At 40.7% G+C, this 22,034-nt stretch overlaps 1 protein-coding gene across 3 annotated transcripts in view; it reads left to right on the top strand.

Annotated features, from left to right (window-relative positions):
* Window positions 1–530: 530 nt before the first annotated feature.
* Window positions 531–22,034, top strand: part of acana (aggrecan a) — a 108,724-nt gene continuing 87,220 nt past the window's right edge. For 2 of the 3 annotated variants that reach the window (XM_073032557.1, XM_073032556.1), the window contains exon 1: window positions 531–842. The gene's annotated coding sequence lies outside the window, so the exon portion shown is untranslated. The remainder of the gene's footprint in view (window positions 843–22,034) is intronic. The other variant, XM_073032558.1, reaches the window with a different exon arrangement.

Raw genomic sequence — 22,034 nt, 5'->3', positions numbered from 1 at the left:
AGGGAGTTCGTTCCACCCCCCTCCCTTCTCAGAAGCAAGCGATTCCTCATAATGATTTGCAGTTGCTCAATGCTCTATTTCAAAGATTAAAGTGCTAAGTAATTGCTCACTAATGGGAAATAAACCTGCTGCTGAAATCCTTCCTTGTTTGTAATTATCATGAATTATTACAGCTTCCCCTCATAAAAAGTGAATTCTGACATGAATATTGCCAAAGAATTTGATTAAGTTCCTTCAATTTGGTGGGAAAAAGCAACAATATATTTAAATAAAATCTTAGTGAAGATTCAGGGCAGTCTTACTCAGCATTGATCATAGTGGTTAGTTGGGTCAGTGTCTCCTTCTAGGTCTGCCCTGCCCTTGTGAATACTTCCACCACCCCTCTCTCCCCACTCAGAGACTCCACATGCTCCACCTCCAGCCTCTGATCTACAGCTTAGTGACAGCTGTCATCCTCTGGACCAGAGCCGGCGTTCCACAGAGGCGGATCCACAAATTTGGTCATTTCCCAGCACAGGGGAGATACCCACGAACTGGCGGGAGGAGCCGAGCATCAGTTCTCAAGCTCTGCCCATTCTGTGGCTGCTGATCTAGGCTTGGAGAAGACTGCTCCAGCTCCCTCTCTGCCTCTCTCAAGGATCCTGTCTATCAGGGCAAGGATAATCTGTCAGAAGGACAAGCAAAAGAAAAAAAAACCACAACACACAAACAAAAGGAAGGAAGGAACGAAGCAAGGAGTGTGACCAGGAGAACCAGGATCCAAGATTTAAAGCGAAGTTAGTTTCTCTGCAAGGTGTATGGTACTTTTCACATTTCTGAACAACGGCACTGAATTCTACAAGGTAATTAGCATTTTGAAGAGAGAGAGAGAGATTTTAAGAAAAAGTGCTTAGGAAAATGTACTGGATTTTAGAAGCAACTTGTTTTAGCTTCTTCACTGACTGTGCCGCTATTTCGGTTGTAAAGGAAATGAACAGAGTAAAAATTTCATGCCGGTTAAAAGCCAATTAATCTGTTCTGCATAATATTGAAATATCTAACTGCAAGTTGTAAATCAAACCGGTTTTCACATGCCAGATTCTTAGAAGAAATTTAAGATGCTATTTGGCAGTTGGTGACTAACTTCAGCATAATTCAACAGCAAATATTAAAGGAATTACTGCTGGCAAGGTTATTGTTTCCACAAACTAATACTTTAGTATTCTAAGTGATGCAAAAAGGAAGGAATAGGTTGATAATGTTGTCTGTTCACCGGAGTTTGGCATTCCTGTGTAAATGTTGAGGATATAGTCCGGATAGTGTTTGCTGTGATGTGCACCAGGGAGCAACTTAAAGGTCTTTTCTCAGACAGATGTTCAAATATTGCAGGCTAAGATCAGCATAGTGTGTGGCTGTTCGATATACCAGCATATGATTTTAGCTCAAGATGTTGAATTTGCCTGTATGAGCTTTAGACGCAAATAGAAAAGAATGTTTAAAAGCAGTTTATAGAAGTAACCAGCACTACATGAAGGAATAACAAAGTATATTTGCATTTAATTGATTTATTATTAATTTATTATGCTTCTAAGGTAAAGTTATATGGCAGTATGTGTTTTGGTTACTTCCTCATTTTAAATGCACCATAGAGAAGGGAGAAAATGTGGTTTGCTTGGTGCTAATGCTGAATCACATTCCCCTGGCTCTTCCCCCAAGCATATTATCCATTTCCCCCTCTTCAACAGCCGTTAGTGTACAGCAGTTCAGCCACCAGATGACGCCAGGCTTCTCTCCATAAATACACTGGTCTCTATGTCACTCCAGCAAGTCTCAAAGCAAGTAACAAAAGTAGTTTTCATGTGAGCTTTGGACCACATACAGAGTAAGGACTGATTGCAGAAGCCAGGAAAACGAAGGTCTAGAAAAGAGCATTTTTTTTTACAGAAAAATGCCTCCACCCTGAATCCAACACAGAAACGGAAACCTGAAGTTTACTTTTAAGAAAAAATTAGTCATTCCTTTTTTACACACCCTCTTGCTACACAGTCTGTGTCTCCTTGGAAATTAATATTACTTACCTGAAGGGACCTTTTGTTAGGTGGATAAGTACCGTAGTCAGAAGATTCAAGCTAAAGAAATCAGATTACTGCAAGTGACACACTGTGGCATCAGCTGGTGAGGGCAGAATCGAATGGAGCATGGAATTTTGGGATTAATCAACTGTTTTAAGAAATACGTTTTGGTGACATGGAAAACATGTTAAAATTTCTTTTTTTCCCATTGGGATCCGTAAAGGTGGCTCTGAGCCAACCAGGTTTAAAACCTAATGGAGTTCACTGTTCTACGTTAAGGAAAGGAAACGTAACAACTTTCACCCATTCAGGGAGGGAGGGAGAGAGAGAGAGAGAGTGTGTGTGTTCTGAAGCAAACGTGTACACATGCCATTGTGCATTTCTGTACGATTATTTGGGCCCCTACCCCTGGTTTTTCACCTCCCCCCCATAAACAGCAGCAGTAAGGTTAACTCCAAAGTGCTTTGGATAATGGCTCAGCAAGCTATTCTGTCAAACACACAAAAACCTGGAGGAACTCAGCAGGTCAGGCAGCATCTGTGGAGAGGAATACAGAATCAGCCCTTCACGCTGAGACCCTTCTTCAGGACAGGGCATCAACACTTATTCCTCTCCATAGATGCTGCCCAACCTGTTGAGTTCCTCCAGCATTTTGTGTCTGTTTCTCTGAATTTCCAGCACCTGCAGAATCTCTTGTGTGTACTCGGTACAAGGCCACTTAGGGGTGGGTGATAAATGTTTGTCTTATCAAAATTGGGCTGTTCGTAAACAAATGTACAAAGAGTTTTGTTTATTTCCCCTCTCTCCTGTCCCTTCTCGGTGCCTCGTACCGTGGTTTGGGATCCAGAGCTGTCCATTTCTCTCCCGTAGCCTACTCAAGGAACTATCCCTCATCCCGTGAGCCAAACCGAACAAGTGCGAACTTCTTCATCGTACTTGAGCCGGGCTGAACCAGGTCCTTGACTGATGAATGCTGCTCGCCACTGGATAACGAGCAAGTACACACTTGGCCAGATTTGCCCTCGATCTTTCAGCAATGCTGAGGCCAAATGTACCCCTCCATGCCATCAATAAACTCACCATAGATTACAGCTCATATATGTGAATTCCCTAGATCTTATAGAAAGATATCAACTGAACAAGTAAATAAACTGTTAGATTTTTAAAAATCATTTAATTAAGGTCAGAATGCTTGAAGGGAATTTGCTGGTGTTTAGTTTTAACTTTCACTTGTTGATTTAATGATTTACTTACCGGTACTTTCCTTCCCAACATGATTTTGCACCCTGCCCAGGTCACCTCACTAGTGGCACCAAATTCTGCCATTCAAGGCAGAATCTTACAATGCAAATTATGCGTCTATTAAAGTGTGTTCAAGTATATCATACAATCAGTAATTGTACAGCTGCTTTAATCAAATGTTATGTCAAAGGGTATTTCCCAGGAGCACAGCTGATCTGAAATTTAACATTAAGCCACTTCAGCTACTAATGAGGTGTTAGGGCAGGGTGAGCAAACCATTGAGCAAATAGGTTTGTTTGATTAGTTTCACAGAGGAAGAACATGAGGTAGAAATGCAGACAGGTTTGTGATGGAAATTTCAGAGTTTAGGATCAGCAGCTTTGACGACATAGCCATTACGTGTGGTGTAAAATTTAAAGGTGGACGAAAGATTAAACTCTGGATGAGTACGGATGTCTCGGAGGTCTGAAGCAGATTACAGAGAGGGGAAGGGGTGAAATAATTTGACAATGAGGATGAGATCTTTGAAAGTGAGGCAATGCCTAACGAGGAGGCAATGTAATTCAGCAGTGCTCGGGTAATGGGCGAACAGCTCAATGGGACTCTGGATGCAGGCAGCAGAACGTTTGGTTTTCAGGGAGTAGAATGAGACAGATCAGCTTGGATAGGGCTGGAATGGTCAATTTTGAATGTACAGATCAGCCCTGTTATGAGTGTCCAACTTAAAGACACAAATAAGTCAGGTGTTCGTGACTGAGCTCTCAATATTATTAAATTCAAAACTCTGAAATACTTCTATACATTTGTTCCTACTTCCCTTTTCCTCTCCACTTTCCGTATTTGTTCTTACCAGGCTTAAGTGCTTTTGATGCCATTCGTTACAATGCTGTGGAGGTATAATCACCACACTGAGTGATTGTTGTGCATTTACAGACTTAACAGATAAAATCGGATATCTGTAAAAACAGAGTGTACTCGTTCCCTGGGGCAGCATTGTGGTGAAGGCGTAGATGAACGCTTCAGTAGCAGTTAAGCTAAAGCAAGGGTCGAGAGTGAATCAGATGGTCTGAAGAGCCTTAATAATGTCATCGTACGTGTGGGTTGAAGCTTCTCCCAAACTTCAGGAGCAGAGACCAAGGCAAAGGTTTCATTGTTTCCAATAATTAGTTAAGGGAAGTTGGTCCTTCTGTGATCACCAGACTGTAACTTCAAGATAGCTTAAGATTATTTAATGGTATTTCCAGTAGCAAGTGTAAAACAGAATGACATAATTGTTACTCTGGATCTGATGCAGCACAAAGAAAAACACAATAAGATAAAGAACACAATAATTTTAAAAAAGACACAATAAATATAAATGCAGAAGACAGCTTATATACATAGATTGATTGTATGTACATAAATTGACGCTAGGTACAGGAGTGTCTGTACATATGGTGCCTCTTATAGGAAATGATAAAGTTCTGGTGGTAGGGTAGGTTTGTGGGTGGAGATGTTGATCAGCCTTACTGCTTGGGGGAAGTTTCTGAGTCTGGTAGCGCTGATGTTGATGCTACGTAGCATCCTCCCTGATGCGAGTGGGACAAGCAGTCACTGGGATAAGGAGATCAGGGTGGTGAAGTAGAGCTGCCCATTGTTAAGCAGCAGCTTAGAGTGCGTTCAAGTGTTGTTGCCGACGACCGGCATGCAGCTGGTTGGAATAGGAATGTAGACATGCATAGAAAAGGCACCAGAGCAACAGTGCCGGCAGAAGAAGAGAAGCCATTGCAAACGATTCTCCAGCTACAGCTGGATAGATGAAAATTATATATGTGTGTGCTCTCACATCACTGGACAATGAAGCGGTGTGTCAGAGATTGGTGTTGCTCACCACAGACACAGCATACAGTACAAGATGAGATATTCGCCTGCGCCAAATCTATTAGAAGATCTGACAAGAACCCAGTTTGATAGCATGGGAGGTAATATTAGCAATATATTTATAGCTCCACAGTTTAATTTTCTCTACTAAATCTAAAACCCGATTTATTTGCATGAACAGGGAAAATTAAACATTAAAACATGCGATAAATGTTACTCGAGTATGTTACTTTAAGTGCTACAAGCGGATATTTATGTATTGGTTATATATGATTAATATCACTGCCAGAACTCCCTGTTTAATTCAATGAAACTTTGGTCCTTATCCTATTTGCTTACACATGTTTGCATTTTCAAATGGCATTATGAAATACATCCGTCCACAACTTCCCACCATATTAGCACAAACAGTAGGTCTATAATTGGTCAGAAAATTAAAAATAGATTTCAATAAACACAGAAAATTCTTTAAATATCCACCAGTTTAGCCAGTATGTGTGGAAAGAGAAACAGATTTGATATTTCAGGTCAAGGACCATGTATCAGGAACATAGAACATAGTATAGGCCCTTTGGCCCACTATGTTGCGTTGACCGTACAACCGACTCTAAGATCAATCTAACTCTTCTCTCCTACGTAGCCCTCCAGGTCTCAAAGATAGCTTTAAAGGCAGATAATGTAGACAGCACACAGGCAATCCACATAAACTACCAGTTTAGAGTCAGAATATCACTACACAAACGGAATTAGGTTTATTATCATTGACATACAGGATGTCATTAAATCGGTAGCAGTAGTACAATACGATACCAAAAATAAACTATGAATTACAATAAGAAATATATACAGCAGATATAACTACATACACTTCAAACAGTATACTATATGTTATTAAAGAAAAGGGAGCAAACTATTAACAGATTGATTTGATTATTGATAAATTATCAATAACATTTACAAAATCTTCTGAATGACGTAATCTGGAAATAGTTCAGCAATTGAGATTTCAGTTACAAAATACTATGATGACCACGCTTATTCTCCCCGATAAATCACCTTTTATGTATCTGTGTGCATCATTGTCCTTGGCATTGATGGGAGGAGCAGAAATGGATGGAATTTGGGATTGTGTTAGCAAGTTATCAGCTCTTCAGCATCACACCAGGGTCTTTCAGTATTGGAGGTGAATCTCCGAATGGGCCCCAACATTGCAAATGAAAACTATCACTTTTGTCTTCATTGTCTTGGTAAGCAGATTGGAGGCTGACTTAAAGGGCCATATGACTTATTGGAGGTAGGAGGCCATGTGGTGAAATACGGCAAAACAGAGTTGTTTACCCTGCTGAGGTGGGTCCTGGACTCACACCTTGACCACAGTGTAAGAGTCTCGTGTGGCCGTCAGGCTAATGAACACTTCCACCCATTAATCCACCCCACCACTGCATCCACATCAGCCACTCCCCTCCAGAGCCCCTCAGCACCTTCATCCACCCCATGGACTACCACTTTTCATTTACACTCCACAGCTCTTACCTACACTGGCAGTTTCTGTCTTAATATGTTTTCATTTGCCCTGCCTCTAAGTAGAAGAGTTCCTCTTGCTAAAAGTCACTTTGTCACTTTGTCATTTCCTGTCAGAGTCAGACACTACAGTGCAGATACTCCTGTACCAAGCGTCACTTTATGTACAATCAGTCAACGTATATAAGCTAATCTTATGTATATACGACCACACTCAAATGGTTACTTGTACATTGTGTTTTACAGGATTGCTTATATTTATTGTGTTCTTTCATGCTGCATTGGATCCAGAGTATCAATCATTTTGTTCTCTTTTGCACTCATACAATAGACAATTAACAACCGTGAATCTTGTGTGGAGAAAAGTACAACACAAGAAAGTGTGTTACTGACAGCTTGACAAGGCTGAGCAACAAGCACAACTTGCATTTCTGTTGTACCTTTAACATACAAAATGGTAGAAGCAGTTTGATATTAATAAAGTAAGTTTTACACCAAATCTCACAAGGCAATATATCCACAAGACACGAAAGAGCTTTACATTTTAGATCTCCTAAGGGTGTTAGGTAGGTGGAGAATTTTAAAGTCCAAAGTTCAAAATAAATTTATTATCAAAGTATGGACAATAGGTCACCATATTCTCTTGCAGGCATTCACGGTAGAACAAAGAAATACAGTAGAATGCATGAAATGTTACACATAAAGACTGGCAAATGAACAAAACTGACAAGGTGTCAAGATTTTTGCCATTAAACAATATACATATATATTTAACCATAGGGACAACATTTCTCTGAACCAGAGTGCAAAGCACAGTAGTGCACATAACACACATTACACATGATAGCTTATGAAGGTAAGGATAAAATTTGCAGATGAATAATACATAAATAACAATTGTAGGGTACAGAACAGATTAACCAGTGACTCCTCGAATACGATGTGCAGGGAGTTCAGAAGCCTCGAAACCCAATTTCCCTTGGGATCAATAAAGTATGTCTGTCTGTCTGTCTGTCAAGCCTAATGGCCAGGGGAAAGAAACAGTTTCCCAACCTGACTGTCCTTGTTTTTATGCACTGGAGTCCCTGCCTGATGGTAGAAACTCAAAGAGGATGGGAGGGATCCTTAATAATACTAAGGGCCCTGCACATGCAACAATCCTGATAAATGGTCCTGATAGATGGTAAGGAGATTCCTATGATCTTCTCAGCTGTTCTCACAGTCATTTGTAGGGTCTTCCTGTCCAATGCTCAGCTGCTCCCATATCAGATGGAGATGCAAGTTGTCAGGATGCTCTCAAAGGTGCTCCTGTAAAACACAGTTAAGATGAGGGGGGGATCTTTGCTTGCCTCAATCTCCTTAGGAAATGGAGAAGCTGCTGTGCCTTCTTGTTCAGGGAGGTAATATTAAGGAAGCAGGTGAGGTCATCTGTGATGTGGACTCCCAGGAACCTGATGCACTTAACTCTCTCTACAAACTCTGCAAATACAGAAAACAGATAAGATTAAATAAAATAAAATAAAATAAAATAACTACAGTAAATAGATAGATAACTAAATAAACAAATAATACTGAGAACATAAGTTACAGATTCCATGAAAGTGAGTCCATAGTTTGTGTTCAATGATCAGTTCAATGTTGAGGTGAGCTCAACACAATTTAGGCAGGATATACACAGCCTAGAATCTTGATCACCAATGTAAATCTGTTGCTCATATCTTGCTGGGTTATTTCACTATGAGAAAGCATTCTTACTATTCTGCACCCAACCAGTACAGTACTTTGATATTTGCATGTTTCGCTCTCTTTCCTTCTCTTGTTTCTTAACCATTTTGAAATATTCTGTTGGGGGGGGGGGGGGTCATTCCACATGCTGTACATAAATCATAAATAATCTGGGTAATCACTTCCTGTGTACATAGAAGGAGTTGACAGACAAATAAACAATCCCTACCCCTGCCTCCAGCAGGGTTGTCCCTCTCTACTGATCAGGCACAACATTACTGTGATTTATTTGTGATCTCCCCACCCCATCAGCCCCAGCTAATATGATGATAACAATGTGCATTTAGATGACACTTTTACAATGGCTAACATTACCGAGCTGTTCAACACCATTTCTCCAACAAAAATTCTGAATTTAAACTGGGAAGTCTGAACTTTTGGAATACAGCATAGCGACTAGCGCATCGATTTTATATCATCATCGGGTTCAATTCCCATCGCTGTCTGTAAGGAGCTTGTACGTTCTTCCCATGATGGCATGAGTTTCCTCCAGCTGCTCCCGTTTTCTCCCATAGTCCAAATATGCACAGGTTAGTAGGTTAATTGGACTTTCAGTGTGGTGGCCCACTCTGAAAACTACAAATAAGATAACAAAAACCATGAACCCTGACATCAAAAATGTAGATCTAATTCTTTCAGTCACCTAGAAACAATGGCCCAATTATTATAACTAAATATATGACTTAAAGTGTAGAGCACTTTGACACAATGTAGTAAATGACACCCAGAATTTCTTGAGAGCATTCCTTCACCCAGACACATCAGTGGCTTGTGTAGTAAATCAGAACTTTCAATTCATGGATTGGCCAAAGTCATCTTCTTGATGGCAGCTATGATAGTTGTCTTTAACAAAGCCCCACCCTTTCATGTAAATACCAGCATAAAGTGCAGGACTGTTTAAGGGAAAGAGCCAGGTAATACTCACCCATGAAACTGATAAAAATCACTTTGACAACTGGATAAATTATGTCTATATCTTGGCCAGTTGTCAAACCTGAGAAGAACTTCGAAGTTTGAAAACATTCAAAGAGACCTATAAGTATATCAATCAATATTAATGAAATCTACAGAGTGTATGTTTGTGGTTTTCTGTTGCTATAGCCCATCTGCTTCAAGGTTCACCTTGTTGTACGTTCAGAAATGTTATTCTACCTACCACTGTTGTAATGGGTGGTTATTTGAATTACTGCCACCCTCCTGTCAGCTTGAACCAGTCTGGCAATTCTCTTCTGACCTTTCTCATTAACAAGGTGTTTTCACCCTCAGAACTGCAGCTCACTGAATGATAGTTTTTGTTTTTGTTTTTCACACGATTCTCTGTAAACTGTAGAGACGGTTTTGTGGAGATCAGCAGTTTCGGAGATACGCAAACCATCCCGCATGGCACCAACAATCATTCCACAGTCAAAGTCACTTAGATCACATTTCATCCCCATTCTGATATTTGGGCTGAACAACAATTGGATCTCTCGACCATGTCTGCATGCTTTGTGCACTGAGCTGCTGTCACATGATTGTTGCATATAGTGCAGGACTGTTAAAGGGAAAGAGCCAAGCAATTCTCACCCATGAAACAGGAAAAAAATCACATTGATGCCTGGATGAATCATGTCTAAATCCTGGCTATCTGTCAAACCTGTCAAGAACTTTGATGTTCGTTGTTTGCCACATGGCTGGCTGATTAGATACGAGGAAAAGTACCTTCAAGATGCCAGGTCTGATTAGTTTGGGAAGATTTCTGGTACAATTATAACTTTTAGAGAGGTCAACAAGTTACAGTTCGCAAAGTCAAATTTTAAACCTAAGGACACATGATCAAATACACACTGGAGTTGTTCTTCAAACTTTTTAAAGAGTACAAGTAAACAATCTCAAATATATTTTGTTCCTCTTAATGAGACTTCTGTGCTGGACAGGATATGTAGCTGCCTTAACACTGATTGAACTGTAGTGATTCCTGTGCAAAAGGTGATTGGTTGCCCATCACATCCGATTATGACAGTTGGATTTGTGCAGTTCCAGATTATGTTGAACTGCATAAAGAAACCTGTGTGGGAGAATTTTTTAACTGGAAAAGCCATTACACTGGGGCAGTTCCACTTTCTCAAACTCAGAAAGCTGATCCTATAGACCAAGTAGTCATCACATCTGGGGTCTTCATTGGTCACAGTGGATGACCATGACGTTTTATCTGCATTGTCATGCCCTTCGCTCTCCATGAAGCATTGCAGAGCCAGGTTCCTGGAACTCACTGTTGATCTCATCTACCCAGGCCACCAGAGCTGACTTTGCATGCCAAGACAGGCACCTCCCAATCTCACTGAGGTATGAGGCTCACCGGCTACCCCCACCTAGTTAAGCCCTCCTGTTGAAAAGGTAATAGGTCATGTATTGACCAAATCCTGAACTCAAACCATTATTAATATTTGATCATGAGTCTTAACTGTAGTAGTATTAAGGAAAGTGCCATTGATCTAAGTAAATCAGGGCAGGGAAATTGGAAGGATTAGCCAGAGTTCCAACTCCTGATCTGTATGAAATCTCTTGTGTGTCAGTACCAGTTCAGTGTTGTTTAAATGATGAGTACCCCTGTTCAAGCATGATGTAGACAAGATGTGCTTGCTGCTGCCCCAACATCAGAGACCCAGATTTAATCTTGACCTCAAGTGCTGTGTATGTGGGGTTTGCATGTTCTCTGCATTTGTGGTGTCTTCCTAAATCCTAAAGAAATGCAGGTTTAGAGGTTATTTGGTCACTATAGATTGTCCTAATTGCCCCGAGACTGCAGACGACTAGAGAAATCTGGGCGATAATAAGATTAATGTAAGATTAGTGTAGAATGAGAGGTTGATGGCCAGTATGCACAGGTGGGCCGAAGGGCTTATTTCCACACTGCATCTTGCTCTGACGTTAGAATGGTGCAGAAATATAAGCACAGGTAAATCTGCAGATGAAGGAAATCCAAAGCAATAAACACAAAATGCTGGAGGAACTCAGCAAGTCAGGCAGCATCAATGGCAGCACAGTAGCTTAGTGGTTAGGCCAATGCTTTACAGTACCAGCGGCCCAGGTTCAAATCCCATCATTGCCCAGAAGGAGTTTGTACGTTCACTCCGTGACCGAGTGAGATCCCTTCAGGTGCTCTGGCTTCCTCCCACTTTCCAAAGATGTAACAGTTGGTAGGTTAATTGGTCTTTGCAAATGTCCCATGATTAGGCTAGGATTAATTTAGAGGATTGCTGGGCTGTGTAGCTCGAAAGGCTGCAAGGGCCTATTCAGTGCTATATCTCAATAAATAAAAAATAAATTAAATAAAAATGAATAAACCGTTGGCGTTTCAGGGCGAGAACCTTCTTCAGAACTGGAAAGAAGACGCCAGGTGGGAGAAGGGAAGGAGGATGGATAGAAGGTGGTAGGTAAAGCCAGGTGGGTTGGAAAGATAAAGGGCTGGAGAGGAAGGAATCTGATGGGAGAGGAAAGTGGACCATAGGAGAAAAGGAAGGAGAAAGGAACCCAGTTGGAAGTGATAGGTAGTCAAGAAGAAGAAAGAGGCCATAGCAGAGAATAGTAGAGGGAAAGGGGGAAGACATTATTTTTTACAGGAAGAAATCAGTATTCATGCCATCAGGTTGGAGGCCATGCAGATGGAATATAAGGTATTGCTCCTCCACCCAGAGGGTGGACTAATTGTGGCACAAGAGGAGGCCATGGACATAAGTGTCTGGTACAGAAACAAGTACCTTTTAATTATTTAATTCTAACATTTGTTTTATTCTTCCCATATTCTCATCAACTTCTCCATAATTCTCTCTCTCATGTGCAGAATATGCAATGGGCAATTTGAATGAGCAATTAACCTACTAATAAGCACATCTTTGAGATATCTGAGGAAACTGGAGCTTACCGAATGTGACCAACGGGAGAACCTACAATCAGGGCTATATCTGGCTCCACTAACTGCACCACCACACCATCTTTAGTCTTCAATCTTAACCTGGGTCTGGTCATTCTTTAACACGGTAAAAGTGTCAGGAGAAAGTTCATTCTGTTGGAACAACTTTGGTAATTCCCCTGAAAGTTTGGACAGTGTGGGTAGGAAACTCAGAAACACTAGCCAAAAACATCTCAGCATCAACCATCCAGTCTGATGATGTTATTTAACCATTACTTAGATTTTGCTATGAATAGTTCATCAGTTTTCCTCAGCCTCTATTCAATGAATTGATTCAGTGAGGGGAATTATCATTCTGTGCTCCTGTTCCTGATTAATATCCAGTTCATGCTCTTCACATGGAAAGGAAGTGTGGAGAGCTGTTGGGCTTCCCTCTCAGGAATGAATAACTGGTTATCTTTTTTGGATCTGGTATATAGAATGGGTGGTGAGGTGGAGATAGGTCTCTACCAGAGGAGGTGTAAGGCACTCTTTCCCACCACTAGCCCACAGGTCACCCTTGGACAAGGTGCAATACCTGCTTAGCACCCTCCCCCAGGTAGATAAACATGGGGCCACTGACACTAGGGAGACAATCTGTGAAGAGTATTGATAATGGCTGGGGTCATCCCTCTTGTAAAGAGACTGCCCAGAAAAAGGCAATGGCAAACCACTACTGTAGAAAATTTGCCAAGGACAATCATGGTCATGAGACCATGATCACCCACGTCATACGACTCGGCACAGAATGATGATGATATAAAATGGGAGAGAAATGCTGAGATCACCTGTAGAAGTGTAACTCAACAAAAACTGGCATCATTAATGACTAGAGAGTGAGTCAGTTAACATTTTCTTCAAGTTTATGAAGTTGAGTAACATTCTGGATTTTGAATTAATTTTTTATTGTCAATTTACCAAGATACAGAGGAAAGCTTTAATGCTATCCATACAGATTATTCCATACATAATGATATTGAAGCTAGTAAAAACGTAAATGGAGTGAAGGATATACAGGAACAGAGGAAATAAAGATTTAAAGATTAGCTTTGTTTGTCACATGTACATCAAAACATCAAAAAATACAGTGAAATAGGTCACTTGCGTTAACCAGCACAGTACAAAGAAGTGCTGGGGGCACAGCAGGTGTCACCATGATTCCAGAGTCAACATAGCATGCCCACAATATTTTACATAGAACATAGAATAGTACAGGCCCTTCGGCCCACAATGTTGTGCCGACCCTCAAACCCTGCCTCCCATATAACCCCCCACCTTAAATTTCTCCATATACCTTATATATATTTTTTAACCCTAAACCATACGTCTTTGGAATGTGGAAGGAAACCGGAGCACCTGGAGGAAACCCACACTGTCGTGGTGAGAAGATCCTAACCCCTTTCAGGTACTGGCAGAGATCAAACCCAGTCACAGGTGCTGTAAAGCTTTATGCTAACCGTTACTCTACCTGCTGCTTTGCAGGGTAGAGCAGCTAGACAAATAAAGTGCAAGGACGATGACGAGGTAAACTGGCCAATCAAAGGTTCACCTTTTAGTGCATGAGAAATCCATTTGAGTGTTTTTTTAACAATGCGATAGATGCAGTCCTTGAGCCTGGTGGTATGTATTCTCAAGCTATTAAGTCCTCTGCCTGATATGAGGAGAGAAAAGAGAATATGACCAGGGTCCTTGATTATATTGGCTGCTTTCCTGAGGTGGCAGGAAGTATAGGTGGATTTAAGAACATTTATTTTTTAAAAATATGTTGTTTTCATTAAAAAGGTTCTTCAGATCTTAGAAATTCAATGATAGATATCTGAGCAATCCTGAGCAGAATTCTAGTTGAATCTGAATCCACTGCTGCTTGGAATAATCTCAGTGGGACATGCAAAGTAACTAAAATGTAGAGTAGGAATTTTCTGGGAATTTAACACCCAATCTTTGTGCTGTCATCTTGACATTTGGTGCCACTGCTGAGTGACAGGAAACTTTTGACAGTATTTCTATCACTGAAGCTGGCCATAAACCCCCTCAAGTCTATGCCAGCAAGAGAAGTGGGAAAACTCAAATGGGAGGCTTAAGTTTGGTTACATGTCCTGAAAAGGAACTTGGCAGGAACGTGTACACTCAGTGGCCACTTTATTAGATAGCTCCTGTACCTAATAAAGTGGCCACTGAGTATATGTTCGTAGTCTCCTGCTGTAACCCATCCATTTCAAGGTTTGCCATGTTGGGTATTCAGAGATGCTCTTCTGTACACCATTGTTGCAGCACGTGTTTGTCTGAGTTACTGTCACCTTCGTGTCAGCTTGAACAAGTCTGGCCATTCTCCTTTGACCTCTCTCATTAACAAAGCATTTTCACCCACAGAACAGCTGCTCACTGGATTTATTTTTGTTTTATGCACCATTCTCTGTAAACTCTAGGGGGTGTTGAGTGTGAAAATCCCAGGAGATCAGCAGTTTCTGGAATATTCAAAATACCCCATCTGACACCAACAATCATCCCACGCTCAAAGTCACTTTGACCACATTTCTTCCCCATTCTGATGTTTGGTCTGAGCAACAACTGAACCTCTTGATCATCTGCATGTTTTTGTGTGTTGAATTATTGCTGCATGATTGGCTGATTGAATATTTACAGTAATGAGCTTGTGAGTAGGTGTACCTAATAAAGTGGCCACCAAATATACAATTTCAATGCAAGCAGAAGAGTTGAGATTACACCATTGGAGGTCTTTGTAATTACTGGATAAAGTGAACTCTGTAAGCAGGTTGATTAGTGGTTAGGTAGCAAGCTGGCAAAGCTGGTCTCATGTTATCTGGAGAGCTTAAAGCAGAATCGCACAGCAATTAGCATGGCACTGTTACAGCCCGGGGCAATGGACATCAGAGTTCAATTCTGTGGTTTCTGTAGGGAGCTTCTGTACGTCCTTCCCAAAGAATGTGTGGATTTTCCCCGCGCGCTCGGCTTTCCTCCCACAGCTTAAAGATATACCGGGTAGGTTAATCGGTCACTGTAAATTGTCGAATGATTGGTCGGGTTAACTCAAAGGACCAGAAGGGTCTACTCTACGCTGTAACTCTAAGTATATAAATAAAATATATTTTTTAAAATAAATAAACAGCTACAATAGAGAGAAGGAGTAAAAAGATACTCATACCTAAAGGGTTAATTCAAGAAGTTACTAGTCTGAGTTTATACCTGATGACAAACGCCAAAATTTGGTTTTGCTCATAAAATGTAACAATGCCAATGGGAAGTTGGTATGGAAATCCCTAGCATCTATTACTACACAGCACTTGGAATTAGGAAATGTACAGCAATGGTGTTGCACTTGTTCCATCTTATTGCGCAATTCTGGAGGAAGTAAATAAAGTTTCCAATACAAGGTGAGGAAATTTATGGTCATAATTTCCTTGGAGTTTTTTTTTCTTTTGGATGAGGTATAATAGGTGTCAATCAAGTGGTGATAATTGGGATTAGTTTAGATAGCACGTGATGCTCAGCATGGACATGTAGGCCAAAGGGCCTGTTTCTGTAGCGTATTACTCTATAACAGGGTTCCCAACTTTTTTATGGACCAATACCATTAAGCAAGGGGTCTGTAGACCCTAGTTTGGAAACCTCTGCACCTCCATTGACAGTTCAAAATTTCACTAATGGTTGGAACATCTGACAAGACAGCATTCCCTTGGAAGTGCGCAGAAGTGTTAGTCTGGGTGTTTAACTGTACTCTTCTGTCAGACTGTGAAAACTTGGTTCCAATCTTGACTTTGAATTCAAGTTTTGTTTTGGAAAATGCTCACCTTCTCCCCATGTTATTATTTTCTTTTTAGTTGGATACTATACAATGCATCCATTGCATATAATATTAAGCTGGTGAGTCTGCCATGCCAGGTGGAACTTAAGGCATTTCAAAGAGCTGCACATGGTGGAGAGCTGAGATATTGAAAAAAAAAGAATCTTCTGGAAATACCCTGCAAGTCAGTCAGTATTTGTGCAGAGAGAAATGGAGTTAATGTGTCAGGACCATGACCTTCCGTCAGAGTTGATCTTGACAGTTCCGATGATAGGTTATTGACCAGAAATGCTAACTCTGTTTCTTCCTCCACAGATGCTGCCTGACTTGCAGATTATTTCTAGCATTCTCCTATCTTCTTGGTGTTGTAGTAATACCTGAGTTCATTTCTCTCCGCTGCTCATAAGGAGTTTGTACATTCTCCCCATAACCGTGTGGATTTCCTCTGGGTGCTCCGGTTTCCTCCCACATTCCAAAGGCATGCCGGTTGGTAGGTTAATTGGTCATTGTAAGTTGTCCTGTGACTAGACTTGGATTAGATTGGGGATTGCTGGGCGGTATGGGTCAAAGGGCCTATTCCATGCTGTAGCTCAATAAATAAATATTAAATAAGAACTCTTCAAAAATCTGTTAAAATATTTAATAGATTTGCTAAAAAACATAGGATCACAGTGTGCCATGTTTCTCTGATACAATTTTAATAAAGAAACAGACACAGTTGAAAGTTGGGAATATCAGGTAAATTTACAAAGTATTCTGCGCTCCTTCCTATGTATCTTATCTAACATGAAAACACAAAAGGAATTTTACATGTACATTATGGCATCCGGCATACAACATATTCACACTACTTCCATAACTTCATTTCAGCAGGTACATAGATAAGGAAGATGTAGCAGGATATGGGCCAAATGCAGGCAAATGGGACAAGCTCAGGTAGGCAGGGATAGGTTGGGCCGAAAAGCCTGTTTCCATGCTGTATCGTCTACACTTGTTCCTGCAGGATGCAGATTATGAAGTAATTTATGTGAAGATTGGCTTTCGTAAACCCTGTCAGAGCTAAAGTAAGTCAGGCTTAGATCCAATGCCCTCAATGTGAAAACCAACTGCTCCTATTCAGTCAGGCTCACGTGAGCAAAATGAAAATCTAATGGGTAAGAGTACTTGGTAGCCTGATGGTGTTCATAGACTAAAAGAGTATAAATCCGTGCTATAGAGACAGACAGCCAAAAAATGATATCTACAACTGGGAAGAATTAATTTGGTCTGAGAACCATGGAGTTATATGCAGGGTAGATCATTGCTGCTAACTGATATTTAAAAGAATTATTCAATCACTTGCATTAAGCAAGTAACATGGCAAAGTGTGAAAATAAAATGTAATGAAATTCAGAGGGCCACATTATTTGAATTAAATGCCTTTGAGATAAGGGCAGTGGCCTCAGTGTAGAATTCATATTAAAGAATCAGCCAAGGTTTTGATATGGAGCGGCAGCACGATACAAATTGCCTGCAGAATGATTATATATTAGAATTGGAGGGCTCCAGTCACTGTTACCCCAAGATGCTCCCTCTAGTGGAAATTGTGTACACTTGTAGAGCTGCTAGATCACAGAAGAGGTGCATAATGTACTAAGCAATTCTTTTGGATTTGAAGAGAAATTTTTAGAATGGGTAACATACCATTATGTGAGTGTAAAGCATTATCGGTGAGAGATGTGGGATTGTTTGCCTATGAATGGTAAAGAGAATTACAATAGATTGGTTAACATTATCTCTAAAATATTAGAAATACAGTAAATACAGAAAATATTAGTAATACTCAAACAGTTAAGCAGCATCTGTGGAGAAGTAAAGTCAGTGTTTCAGGTGAGAGCCCCTCAGATAAATGTTAACTATTTCCTCCCTCTATAGATGCTGTCTAATCAGCTGATGAATTTCAACTCTTCCTCTTTATATTTTAAGCTTGAATTTACAGCAGCTGCACAATTTTGCTTATTATTAAGCTGGTCACTCAACTGGCAAGTGGCAAGGCTGTTTACCAGGGTGATCTTACATTGCCCCATAATAAGGCAGCAAATGATCTAATTGCTTTCTAATGCACACTCTATGAACAGCGATATCACTGTTTCTTTTACTTAGAGGTACTGCACAGGATAGGTCTTTCCAGCCCTTTGAGCCATGCCACCCAGGCAACCCTCAAAAGCCCCGATTTAACCCTAACCTGACCATGGGACAATTTACAATGACTGACTAACCCACCCAGTATGCCTTTGGACTGTTAGAAGAAACTGGAGCACCCAGAGGAAAACTTACACATTCCACAGAATGTACACGTTACAGAAGACGTTGGAATTGAACTCTGGATTCAGACACCCAAGCTGTAATTGAGTTGCACTAACTGCTATGCTACCATTGTTTTAGGTGAAACAAAATGGAGCATTATGTTTTTCACTGACAGTTGCTTCCCATCACAGTGACACTTATTAACACATAAACGAACTTAACACATAGCCTTAAGCACAACTGGATTGTCAAAGAGCAGTAGCTACGAGTCTGGTAACTAAGTGTATTTTTCAATAAGAGATCCATTGCACTCTGTGCAATCTTTATATATAGCTAGGGAACCTAAGACTTTTGTACGGTATTGTACGTAGAACACAGAACATAGAAATCTACAGCACATTACAGGCCCCAGCCCACAATGTTATGCTGACCACAACTGTCTAGAATTACTCTAGGACATAGCTCTCTATTTTTCTGAGCTCCATGTACCTATCTAAGAGGCTCTTAAAAGATCCTATTGTATCCCCTTCCACCGCCGCCACCAACAGAGCATTCCACGCACCCACCACTCTCTGTGTGAAAAACCCCTGACATCCCCTCCGTACCTATTGCCAAGCCCCTTAAAACTATGCCCCCTTGTGATAGCCATTTCAGCCCAGGGAAAAAGCCTTTTGCTATCCACACGATCAATGCCTCTCATCACCTTTTACACCTCTATCAGGTCACCTTTCATCCTCTGTCACTTCAAGGAGAAAAGGCCAAGTACACTCAACCTATTCTCATAAGGAAAACCCTCCAATCCAAGCAACATCCTTGTAAATCTCCTCTACACTCTCTCTAAAGTATCCACAGTATAGTAATTTTATGTATTGCACTGTACTGTTGCTGCAAAAAAAAAAACAGATTTCATGACACATGTGAGTAATGATAAACCTGATTCTGATATAGGTCTCTATAGTAGACTAGGAGTAGGAAAGTTGGAGGGAGAGGGGAATCATGGTTTGGAAAAGAGGAAGGGAGAGGAGAAGGAGTGGAAAGCACCAGAGAAGTATTCTGTAATGATCAATAAACCAATTGTTTGGAATCAAATTACCTTGCCTCGTATCTCTGGGCTGGGTGTGGCTGCACCCGCACCACACCCCCACTCCTTGTCTGCCACCTGACCCACACCATTGGCGCTCCACCCTCACCATTCCCAATATCCTTTGCTCCTGTCAGATTTGCAAACTAGCTCTCCACTCCACATCGACAAGTACAATACTGTGCAAAATACTATGCACCCTAGCTATATATACGAGCTTAAGACTTTTGTACAGTACTGTATGTACACTCAGTGACCACTTTATTAGGTACACTTGTACACTGCTTGTTAATGCAAATATTTAATCAGCTAGTCATGTGGCAGCAACTCAACGCATATAAGTATGCAGACATGGTCAAAATGTTTAGTCGTCTTTCAGACCAAGCATCAGAATGGGGAGGAAGTATGATCTAAGTGACTTTGACCATGGAATGATCGTTGGTGCCAGATGGGGTAGTTTGAGTTCTGGGATTTTCACGCACAAACAGTCTCTGGAGCTTACAAAGAACGGTGTGAGAAACAAAAAAATCATCCAGTGAGTGGCAGTTTTGTGAACAAAAATTCCTTGATGATGAGAGAGCACAGAAGATAATGTCCAGACTGTTTCAAGCTGACAGGAAGGTGACTTAAGTAACCACGCAGAGGAGAAGCTCTGAAAAAACACACATTGCACCTTATAGTAGACGGACTACAGCCACAGAAGACAACAAACTTACAATCGGTGGCCACTTTATTAAGTACAGGAGTTACCTAATAAAGTGGCCTGTGAGTGTAAGTGGCAAAGGAATCAAAGGAAGATTCGATGAGAATGTGAGGGAAAATAAGTTGCTGGAGTGCAGGGAAATAGGGGAAGTGGAGGTGGGAGCATATTTAATGGGATTGCTAACCTGGAAGCCAACATGGACCCAATGGTCAGATGCCCATTGTGCATGCCAGATAGGATCAGTGGACAGAAACTGCAACTTGGAGTTGCTCAGTAACTTCATTTGACTCAACGCTGATGTAGAATTTATTGTAGGAATGGAAGACAAGGAAGAAGGATTAAAAAAGTAAAATTTTAGAGTGATATTAGTTTTTCAAGGTTACCTGCAGTGAAAGGATCGATGGGAAGTGAATCCAAACCAGGAACTGAAAAGGCAGGATTAGGCTCGATGTCAAGGGTATCTTTTAGTTCTACGGGATAATATGCCAAGGTACGTTTCAGGGGAAGGACATTTGAAGAAGACAACATGAGGGATGAGTCCAGAGAAAAGAAGGACTGACAGCCATAGTCTTTTTCCCAGGGTGGAAATGGCTAATTCCATTTTAAAGAGGAGAGAACAGCAGGGATGTTAGAGGTAGGTTACACAGAGAGTAGTGGATGTGTGGAATACCCTGTTTGTGGTGATAGAAGAAGATACATTAAGAAACTTTAAGAAACTTTTAAATAGGCACATACATGAAAAATAAGCGAAGGGCTATATAGTAGGGACTATGAGGAGAGAGGAGCTAAATTGATCTTAGAGTAGATTAAAAGGCTGGCACAACATTGTGGGCTGAAGGGCCTGTACTGTGCTATGTTCTAAAGCTGAAACTGAACATGTGAATAGGCGGAGCTGGTCTTGTAAAATGGAGCAGGCTTGTATTAGTGGGAACTTTCATGTCTAAACATAGCCTTTATTAATAATATTATTGAGATAATAATATTATCACCAGATGCAGAATTGTTTTCCAACGTGACCAGCAGAAATCCTGCAGTCCCCTTCTGCTGAATGGGTACTAGGATAATAATATTATCAGAAAATAATGTTATCTCAATAGGCCACTAGTTACAAACACTTAGAAACAGTGCTGGTGATGTTATATCTTTGGTCCTGCCCTATCACAGATATTCTTTTTGTTCTACCTGCCAACCACCAACCCCCCCTCCCCAACTAAAACTTACTTTTATCATCTCTTCCGCTGTTCTTTTGAAAGGTCCCAGACCTGCAGTGTTCACTACTTCCCATATGATCTGCCTGGTGTGCTGAATGTTAGCAGTATTCTCTGGTTTTATTTCAGATTTTCAGTATGTGCAGTTTTTTTTAATTTTCACAGACATTGACTACGTGGAGCTATTGTGACTATTTCAATTTGGAGAAAGCTTGAGATGGGAATTTTACCACATTTTCCTAGTACCCATTCAGCAGAAGGTTAATGCAAGCTGCAGGATTTCTTCTGTTTGGGAAATCAAAAAAAGCTTTTCAATATTTCAGGAGAATGTACTTTTATCATGGCTTCAGTTAACAGCCCAGCCTTAGACTGCACAAAGCAATCTTCCTTAAGTTTTAACACCACAAATGAATCAGGTATGTTTTAGAATTTAATTTCACATGCAGGTATTTCAGGTTGTTTAAACAAGTACATTTTTGAAAAAGGATCTAGTGCTTTCCCAATGTGTATAATGAATAAACTTGGGCTTCCAGCCAGGTACAGGTATCAATTATAACTGACGTT

This window comes from Hemitrygon akajei, chromosome 30 (genome assembly GCF_048418815.1).
Source record: "Hemitrygon akajei chromosome 30, sHemAka1.3, whole genome shotgun sequence".
Taxonomy (NCBI): Eukaryota; Metazoa; Chordata; class Chondrichthyes; order Myliobatiformes; family Dasyatidae; genus Hemitrygon; species Hemitrygon akajei.
The sequence above is the reverse complement of the archived record's forward strand: the minus strand, read 5'-3'. Positions and strand labels throughout refer to the sequence as shown.